Source organism: Triticum dicoccoides, chromosome 5B (assembly GCF_002162155.2).
Source record: "Triticum dicoccoides isolate Atlit2015 ecotype Zavitan chromosome 5B, WEW_v2.0, whole genome shotgun sequence".
Lineage (NCBI taxonomy): Eukaryota > Viridiplantae > Streptophyta > Magnoliopsida > Poales > Poaceae > Triticum > Triticum dicoccoides.
The window spans coordinates 428,932,568-428,943,012 of NC_041389.1; positions in this window are offsets into that span (position 1 = coordinate 428,932,568).

The following is a 10,445-nucleotide window of genomic DNA, read 5'->3' on the forward strand; positions in this document are numbered from 1 at the left end:
CTATAGTTGAATTGAGTGTGGCTACGCCCGGTCCTTGTTGAAGGTTAAAACATCACTAACTTGACAAAATATCGTTGTGGTTTCGATGCGTAGGTAAGAACGGTTCTTGCTCAGCCCGTAGCAGCCACGTAAAACTTGCAACAACAAAGTAGAGGACGTCTAACTTGTTTTCGCAGGGCATGTTGTGATGTGATATGGTCAAGACATGATGCTAAATTTTATTGTATGAGATGTTCATGTTTTGTAACAGAGTTATCGGCAACTAGCAGGAGCCATATGGTTGTCGCTTTATTGTATGCAATGCAATCACCATGTAATTGCTTTACTTTATCAATAAGCGGTAGCGATAGTCGCAGAAGCAATAGTTGGCGAGACGACAATGATGCTACAATGGAGATCAAGGTGTCGCGCCGGTGACGATGGTCATCATGACGGTACTTTGAAGATGGAGATCAAAGGCACAAAATGATGATGGCCATATCTTATCACTTATATTGATTGCATGTGATGTTTATCTTTTATGCATCTTATATTGCTTTGATTGATGGTAGCATTATAAGATGATCTCTCACTAAATTTCAAGGTATAAGTGTTCTCCCTAAGTATGCACCGTTGACAAAGTTCGTCGTGCCGAGACACCACGTGATGATCGGGTGTGATAAGCTCTACATTCACATACAACGGGTGCAAGCCAGTTTTGCACACGCAGAAATACTCGGATTAAACTTGACGAGCCTAGCATATGCAGATATGGCCTAGGAACACTAAGACCGAAAGGTCGAGCATGAATGATATAGTAGATATGATCAACATAGTGATGTTCACCATTGAAAACTACTCCATTTCACGTGATGATCGGAACTAGTTTAGTTGATTTGGATCACGTGATCACTTAGATGATTATAGGGATGTCTGTCTAATTGGGAGTTCTTCGGTAATTTGATTAATTGAACTTTAATTTATCATGAACTTAGTACCTGATAGTATTTTTCTTGTCTATGTTGTTGTAGATAGATGGCCCTTGTTGTTGTTCCGTTGAATTTTAATGCATTCCTTGAGAAAGCTAAGTTGAAAGATGATGGTAGCAATTACACGGACTGGGTCCGTAACTTGAGGATTATCCTCATTGCTGTACAGAAGAATTACGTCCTGGAAGCACCGCTAGGTGCAAGACCCGCTGCAGGAGCAACGTCGGACATTGTGAACGTCTGGCAGAGCAAAGCTGATGACTACTCGATAGCTCGGTTTGCCATGCTTTACGGCTTAGAACCGGGACTTCAATGACGTTTTGAAACGTCATGGAGCATATGAGATGTTTTAGGAGTTGAAGTGAATATTTCTAGCAAATGCCCAGATTGAGAGATATGAAGTCTCCAATGAGTTCTATAGCTGCAAGTTGGAGGAGAATAGTTCTGTCAGTGAACATATACTCAAAATGTCTGGGTATAATAATCACTTGATTCAACTAGGAGTTAATATTCCTGATAATACTGTCATTGACAGAATTCTCTAATCACTGCCACCAAGCTACAAGAGCTTCATGATGAACTATAATATGCAAGGGATGGAAATGACAATTCCCGAGCTCTTCGCGATGCTAAAGGCTGCGGAGATAGAAATCAAGAAGGAGCATCAAGTGTTGATGGTCAACAAGACCACCAGTTTCAAGAAAAAGGGTAAAGGGAAGAAGAAGGGGAACTTCAAGAAGAAGAGCAAACAAGTTGCTGCTCAGGAGAAGAAACCCAAGTCTGGACCTAAGCCTGAGACTGAGTGTTTCTACTGCAAAGGGACTGGTCACTAGAAGCGGAACTGCCCCAAGTATTTGGCGGATAAGAAGGATGGCAAGGTGAACAAAGGTATATGTGATATACATGTTATTGATGTGTACCTTACTAAAGCTCGCAGTAGCACCTGGGTATTTGATACTGGTTCTGTTGCTAACATTTGCAACTCGAAATAGGAACTACAGATTAAGCGAAGATTGGCTAAGGACGACGTGACGATGCGCGTGGGAAATGGTTCCAAAGTCGATGTGATCGCGGTCGGCACGCTACCTATACATCTACCTTTGGGATTAGTTTTAGACCTGAATAATTGTTATTTGGTGCCAGCGTTAAGCATGAACATTATATTTGGATCTTGTTTGATGCGAGACGGTTATTCATTTAAATATGAGAATAATGGTTGTTCTATTTATATGAGTAATATCTTTTATGGTCATGCACCCTTGAAGAGTGGTCTATTTTTGTTGAATCTCGATTGTAGTGATACACATATTCATAATGTTGAAGCCAAAAGATGTAGAGTTGATAATGATAGTGCAAGTTATTTGTGGCACTGCCGTTTAGGTCATATTGGTGTAAAGCGCATGAAGAAACTCCATACTGATGGACTTTTGGAATCACTTGATTATGAATCACTTGGTACTTGTGAACCATGCCTCATGGGCAAGATGACTAAAACGCCGTTCTCCGGAACAATGGAGCGAGTAACAGATTTGTTGGAAATCATACATACTGATGTATGTGGTTCGATGAATATTGAGGCTCGCGGCGGGTATCATTATTTCCTCACCTTCACAAATGATTTGAGCAGATATGGGTATATCTACTTAATGAAACATAAGTCTGAAACATTTGAAAAGTTCAAAGAATTTCAGAGTGAAGTGGAAAATCATCGTAACAAGAAAATAAAGTTTCTACGATCTGATCGTGGAGGAGAATATTTGAGTTACGAGTTTGGTCTTTCATTTGAAACAATGCGGAATAGTTTCGCAACTCACGCCACCCGGAACACCAGAATGTAATGGTGTGTCCGAACATCGTAACTGCACTTTATTAGACATGGCGCGATCTATGATCTCTCTTACTGATTTACCGCTATCATTTTGGGGTTATGCTTTAGAGACGGCTGCATTCACGTTAAATAGGGCACCATCTAAATCCGTTGAGACGACGCCTTATGAACTGTGGTTTGGCAAGAAACCAAAGTTGTTGTTTCTTAAGGTTTGGGGCTGCGATGCTTATGTCAAAAAGCTTTAACCTGGTAAGCTCGAACCCAAATTAGAGAAATGTGTCTTTGTAGGATACCCAAAAGTACACCTTCTATCACAGATCTGAAGGCAAGACATTCGTTGCTAAGAATGGATCCTTTCTAGAGAAGGAGTTTCTCTCGGAAGAAGTGAGTGGGAGGAAAATAGAACTTGATGAGGTAATTGTACCTGCTCCCTTATTGGAAAGTAGTTCATCACAGAAACCGGTTCATGTAACACCTACACCAATTAGTGAGGAAGTTAATGATATTGATCAAGAAACTTCAGATCAAGTTGCTACCGAACCTCGTAGGTCAACCGGAATAAGATCTGCGCCAGAGTGGTACGGTAATCCTATTCTGGAGGTCATGTTACTTGACCATGGCGAACCTATGAACTATGAGGAAGCGATGATGAGCCCAGATTCCGCAAAATGGCTTGAGGCCATGAAATCTAAGATGGGATCCATGTATGAGAACAAAGTGTGGACTTTGGTTGACTTCCCCGATGATCGCCAAGCCATCGAGAATAAATGGATCTTCAAGAAGAAGACTGACGCTGACGGTGATGTTACTGTCTACAAAGCTCGACTTGTTGCGGAAGGTTTTCGACAAGTTCAAGGGTTGACTACGATGAGACTTTCTCACCCATAGCGATGCTTAAGTTTGTCCGAATCATGTTAGCAATTGCCACATTTTATGATTATGAAATTTGGCAAATGGATGTCAAAACAGCATTCCTGATTGGATTTCTATAAGAAGAGTTGTATATGACGCAACCAGAAGGTTTTGTCGATCCAAAAGGTGCTAACAAAGTGTGCAAGCGCCAGCGATCCATTTATGGACTGGTGCAAGCCTCTTGGAGTTGGAATAAACGTTTTGATTTGTGATCAAAGCATATGGTTTTTTACAAACTTTTGGAGAAGCTTGTATTTACAAGAAAGTGAGTGGGAGCTCTGTAGCATTTCTAATATTATATGTGGATGACATATTATTGATTGGAAATGATATAGAATTTTTGGATAGCATAAAAGGATACTTGAATAAAAGTTTTTCGATTAAAGACCTCGGTGAAGCTTCTTATATATTGGGCATCAAGATCTATAGAGATAGATCAAGACGCCTAATTGGACTTTCACAAAGCACATACCTTGATAAAGTTTTGAAAAAGTTCAAAATGGATCAAGCAAAGAAAGGGTTCTTGCCTGTGTTACAAGGTGTGAAGTTGAGTCAGACTCAATGCCCGACCACTGCAGAAGATAGAGAGAAAATAAAAAAATCCCTATGCTTCAGCCATAGGCTCTATCATGTATGCAATGCTGTGTACCAAACCTGATGTGTGCCTTGCTATTAGTTTAGCAGGGAGGTACCAAAGTTATCCAGGAGTGGATCACTGGACAGCGGTCAAGCACATCCTGAAATACCTGAAAAGGACTAAGGATATGTTTCTCGTTTATGGAGGTGACAAAGAGCTCGTCGTAAATGGTTACGGTGATACAAGCTTTGACACTGATCCAGACGATTCTAAATCGCAAACCGGATACATGTTTATATTGAACGGTGGAACTGCTAGTTGGTGCAGTTCAAAACAAAGTGTCGTGGCGGTATCTACGTGTGAAGCGGAGTACATAGCTGCTTCAGAAGCAGCAAATGAAGGAGTCTGGATGAAGGAGTTCATATCCGATCTAGGTGTCATACCTAGTGCATCGGGTCCAATGAAAATCTTTTGTGACAATACTGGTGCAATTGCCTTGGCAAAGGAATCCAGATTTCACAAGAGAACCAAGCACATCAAGAGACGCTTCAAGTCCATCCGTGACCAAGTCCAGGTGGGAGACACAGAGATTTGCAAGATACATACGGATCTAAATGTTGCAGACCCGTTGACTAAGCCTCTCTCATGAGCAAAACATGATCAACACCAAGACTCCATGGGTGTGAGAATCATTACTGTGCAATCTAGATTATTGACTCTAGTGCAAGTGGGATACTGAGGAAATATGTCCTAGAGGCAATAATAAAGTTATTATTCATTTCCTTATTTCATGATAAATGTTTATTATTCATGCTAGAAATTAACCGAAAACATAATACATGTGTGAATACATAGACAATATAGTGTCACAAGTATGCCTCTACTTGACTAGCTCGTTGATCAAAGATGGTTAAGGTTTCCTAACCATAGACATGAGTTGTCATTTGATAAACGGGATCACATCATTAGGAGAATGATGTGATTGACTTGACCCATTCCGTTAGCTTAGCACTTGATCGTTTTAGTTTACTGCTATTGCTTTCCTCATGACTTATACATGTTCCTATGACTATGAGATTATGCAACTCCCGATTACCGGAGGAACACTTTGTGTGCTACCAAATGTCACAACATAACTGGGTGATTATAAAGGTGCTCTACAGGTGTCTTCGATGGTTCTTGTTGAGTTGGCATAGATTGAGATTAGGATTTGTCACTCCGATTGTCGGAGAGGTATCTCTAGGCCCTCTCGGTAATGCACATCACTATAAGCCTTGCAAGCAATGTGACTAATGAGTTAGTTGCGGGATGATTCATTACGGAACGAGTAAAGAGACTTGCCTGTAATGAGATTGAGCTAGGTATTGAGATACTGATGATCGAATCTCGGGCAAGTAACATACCGATGACAAAGGGAACAACGTATGTTGTTATGCGGTTTGACCGATAAAGATCTTTGTACAATATGTAGGAGCCAATATGAGCATCTAGGTTCCACTATTGGTGATTGACCAGAGACGTGTCTCGGTCATGTCTACATAGTTCTCGAACCCGTAGGGTCCGCACGCTTAATGTTCGGTGACGATCGGTATTATGAGTTTATGTGTTTTGATGTATCGAAGGTAGTTTGGAGTCCCGGATATGATCATGGACATGACGAGGAGTCTCGAAATGGTCGAGACATAAAGATAGATATATTGGATGACTATGTTTGGACTTCGTAAGTGTTTCGAGCAAGTTCGGGCTTATACCGGAGTACCGGGGGGTTACCGGAACCCCCCGGGGAGTATAATGGGCCTTATGGGCCTTAGTGGAGAAGAGGAGGGGCGGCCAAGGCAGGGTTGCGCGCCCCCTCCCCTTCTAGTCTGAATTGGACAAGGAGGGGGCGGCCCCCCATTTCCTTCCCCCCTCTCTCCTCCTTCCCCTTTCTCCTACACCTACCAGGAAAGGAGGAGTCCTACTCCCGGTGGGAGTAGGACTCACCCCTTGGCGCGCCCTCCTCCTGGCCGGCCGCCTCCCTCCTAGCTCCTTTATATATGGGGGCGGGGGTGCACCCCAAAACACACAAGTTCATCATTGATCTTTAGCCGTGTGCGGTGCCCCCCTCCACCATAATCCACTCGGTCATATCGTAGCGGTGCTTAGGCGAAGCCCTGCATCGGTAGCTTCATCAACACCGTCATCACGCCGTCATGCTGGCGGAACTCTCCCTCGAAGCTCCACTGGATCATGAGTTCGTGGGACATCACCGAACTGAACATGTGCAGATTGCGGAGGTGTCGTATGTTCAGTACTAGGATCGATCGATCATGAAGACGTACGACTACATCAACCGCGTTGCCATAACGCTTCCACTTACGGTCTATGAGGGTACGTGGCCGACACTCTCCCCTCTCGCTGCTATGCATCACCATGATCTTGCGTGTGCGTAGGAATTTTTTTGAAATTACTACATTCCCCAACAGTTAGCAGTCAACAGAGCGTTGACTGCTCAAACTCACAACCGGGACCCGTCTGTCATAGGCATAGATAATTAAATAGATTTTAATTAATTAATCAAGTTAATTAGGTAAATTAAACCGAGTTAAATAATTAATTAATTTTTCTAATTAACTTGTTATTATTATTTAAATTCTCTTTTTTTCTAAAACAAGGGCATGGGCCCTGTTGGCAGTGGCACTGATACATCTCCAACGTATCGATAATTTTTTATTGTTTCATGCTATTATATTACCTGTTTTGGATGTTTAATGGGCTTTACTATGCACTTTTATATTGTTTTTGGGTCTAACCTATTAACCAGAGGCTCAGCCCAAATTGTTGTTTTTTTGCCTATTTCAGTGATTCGCAGAAAAGGAATATCAAACGGAGTCCAAACGGAATGAAACCTTCGGGAGAGTTATTTTTGGAACAAACGCAATCCAGGAGATTTGGCGTGGACGTCAAGGAACAAACAAGGCAGCCGCAACGTAGGAGGGTGCGCCCAGGGGGTAGGAGCGCCCCCACCCTCGTGGGCCCCTCGTTGCTCCCCTGACCGACTTCCTTCACCTATATATACTCATATACCCTGAAAACATCCAGGAGCACCATGAAACCCTATTTCCACCGCTGCAACCTTATGTACCCATGAGATCCCATCTTGGGGCCTTTTCCGGCGCTCCGTCGGAGGGGGAATCAATCACAGAGGGCTTCTACATCAACACCATAGCCTCTCCGATGAAGTTTGAGTAGTTTACCACAGACCTTCAGGTTCATATTTATTAGCTAGATGGCTTCTTATCTCTCTTTGGATCTCAATACGAAGTTCTCCTCGATCTTTTTGGAGATCTATTCGATGTAATTCTTTTTGCGGTGTGTTTGCCAAGATCTGATGAATTGTGGGTTTATGGTCAAGATTATCTATGAACAATATTTGAATCTCCTCTGAATTCTTTTATGTATGATTGGTTATGTTTGCAAGTCTCTTCAAATTATCAGTCTGGTTTGGCCTACTAGATTGATCTTTCTTGCAATGGGAGAAGTGCTTAGCTTTGGGTTCAATCTTGCGGTGTCCTTTCCCAATGACAGCAGGGGCAGCAAGGCACGTATTGTATTGTTGCCATCGAGGATAAAAAGATGGGGTTTATATCATATTGCTTGAGTTTATCCCTCTACATCATGTCATCTTGCCTAATGTGTTACTCTGTTCTTATGAACTTAATACTCTAGATGCATGCTGGATAGCGGTTGATGTGTGGAGTAATAGTAGTAGATGTAGAATCGTTTCGATGTATTTGTCGCGGACATGATGCCTATATACATGATCATGCCTAGATATTCTCATAACTATGCACTTTTCTATCAATTGCTCGACAGTAATTTGTTCACCCACCATAATACTTATGCTATCTTGAGAGAAGCCACTAGTGAAACCTATGGCCCCGGTTCTATTTCCATCATATAAGTTTCCGATCTACTTTATTTTGCAATCTTTACTTTCCAATCTATATCATAAAAATACCAAAAATATTAATCTTATCCTCTCTATCAGATCTCACTTTTGCAAGTTGCCATGAAGGGATTAACAACCCCTTTATCGTGTTGGTTGCAAGGTTCTTATTTGTTCGTGCAGGTACGAGGGATTTGTGTGTAGCCTCCTACTAGATTGATACCTTGGTTCTCAAAAACTAAGGGAAATACTTACACTACTTTGTTGAGGTAGCAAGAAGGATTTCTGGCACCGTTGCCGGGGAGGTCTACGCACAAGTCAAGACATACCAAGTACCCATCACAAACTCTTATCCCTCGCATTACATTATTTGCCATTCGCCTCTCATTTTCCTCTCCCCCACTTCACCCTTGCCATTTTATTCGCCCTCTTTTTCCCGTTCGCCTCTTTTTTGCTTGCCTCTTGTGTGCTTGTGTGTTGGACTATTTGTCACGATGGCTCAAGATAATACTAAATTGTGTGACTTTTCCAATACCAACAATAGTGATTTCTTAGCACTCCGACTGCTCCTCTTACCGATGCTGAATCTTGTGAAATTAATGCTCCTTTGTTGAATCTTGTCATGAAAGATCAATTCTCTAGCCTTCCTAGTGAAGATGCCGCTACTCATCTAAACAACTTTGTTGATTTGTGTGATATGCAAAAGAAGAAAGACGTGGATGATGATATTCTTAAATTGAAGCTACTTCCGTTTTCGCTTAGAGATCGTGCTAAAACTTGGTTTTCGTCTTTGCCTAAAAATAGTATTGATTCGTGGAATAAGTGCAAACATGCTTTTATCTCTAAGTATTTTCCTCCCGCTAAGATCATCTCCCTTAGAAATGATATTATGAATTTTAAGCAACTTGATCATGAGCATGTTGCACAACCTTGGGAGAGGATGAAATTAATGATTTGCAATTCCCTACACATGGATCAAATTTATGGATGATCATACAAAATTTTTATGCCGGATTGAATTTTCTTCTAGAAATCTTTTAGATTCGGCCGCGGGAGGCACTTTTATGGAAATCACTTTAGGAGAAGCTACTAAACTCTTAGATAATATTATGGTTAATTATTCTCAATGGCACACCGAAAGGTCTACTAGTAAAAAGGTTCATGTGATAGAAGAGATTAATGTTTTGAGTGGAAAGATGGATGAACTTATGAAATTGTTTGCTAATAAGAGTGCTCCTATTGATCCTAATGATATGCCTTTGTCTACTTTGATTGAGAATAATAATGAATCTATGGATGTGAATTTTGTTGGTAGGAACAATTTTGGTAACAACACGTATAGAGGAAATTTTAATCCTAGGCCGTTTCCTAGTAATTCCTCTAATAATTATGGTAATTCCTACAACAACTCTTATGGAAATTTTAATAAGATACCCTCTGATTTTGATATTAGTGTTAAATAGTTTATGATTTCTCAAAAGAATTTCAATGCTTTGCTTGAAGAAAAATTGCCTAAGATTGATGAGTTGGCTAGGAACGTGGGTAGAATTTCTCTTGATGTTGATTCTTTGAAACTTAGATCTATTACACCTAAGCATGATATCAATGAGTCCCTCAAAGCCATGAGAATTTCCATTGAAGGGTGCAAAGAAAGAACCGCTAGAATGCATGCTAAAAAGGATTGCTTTGTGAAAACGTGTTCTTCTAGTTTTCATGATAATAGGGATGAAGATATAAAAGTGATTGATGTGTCCCCTATTAAATCTTTGTTTTGCAATATTAATCTTGATAATGATGGGAATGGAGATGAGTCAACTTTAGTTAAAAGGTGTCCCAATGATTCGGAGTTTTTAGATCTTGATGCAAAAATTGGTAAAAGTGGGATTGAAGAGGTCAAAACTTTACATAGCAATGAACCCACTATTTTGGATTTCAAGGAATTTAATTATGATAGTTGTTCTTTAATAGATTGTATTTCCTTGTTGCAATCCGTGTTAAATTCTCCTCATGCTTATAGTCAAAATAAAGCCTTTACTAAACATATCGTTAATGCTTTAATGCGATCTTATGAAGAAAAGCTTGAATTAGAAGTCTCTATCCCTAGAAAACTTTATGATGAGTGGGAAACTAATATTAAAATAAAAATTAAAGATCATGAATGCTATGATTTGTGTGATTTGGGTGCTAGTGTTTCCACGATTCCAAAAACTTTATATGATGTGTAGATGGTTG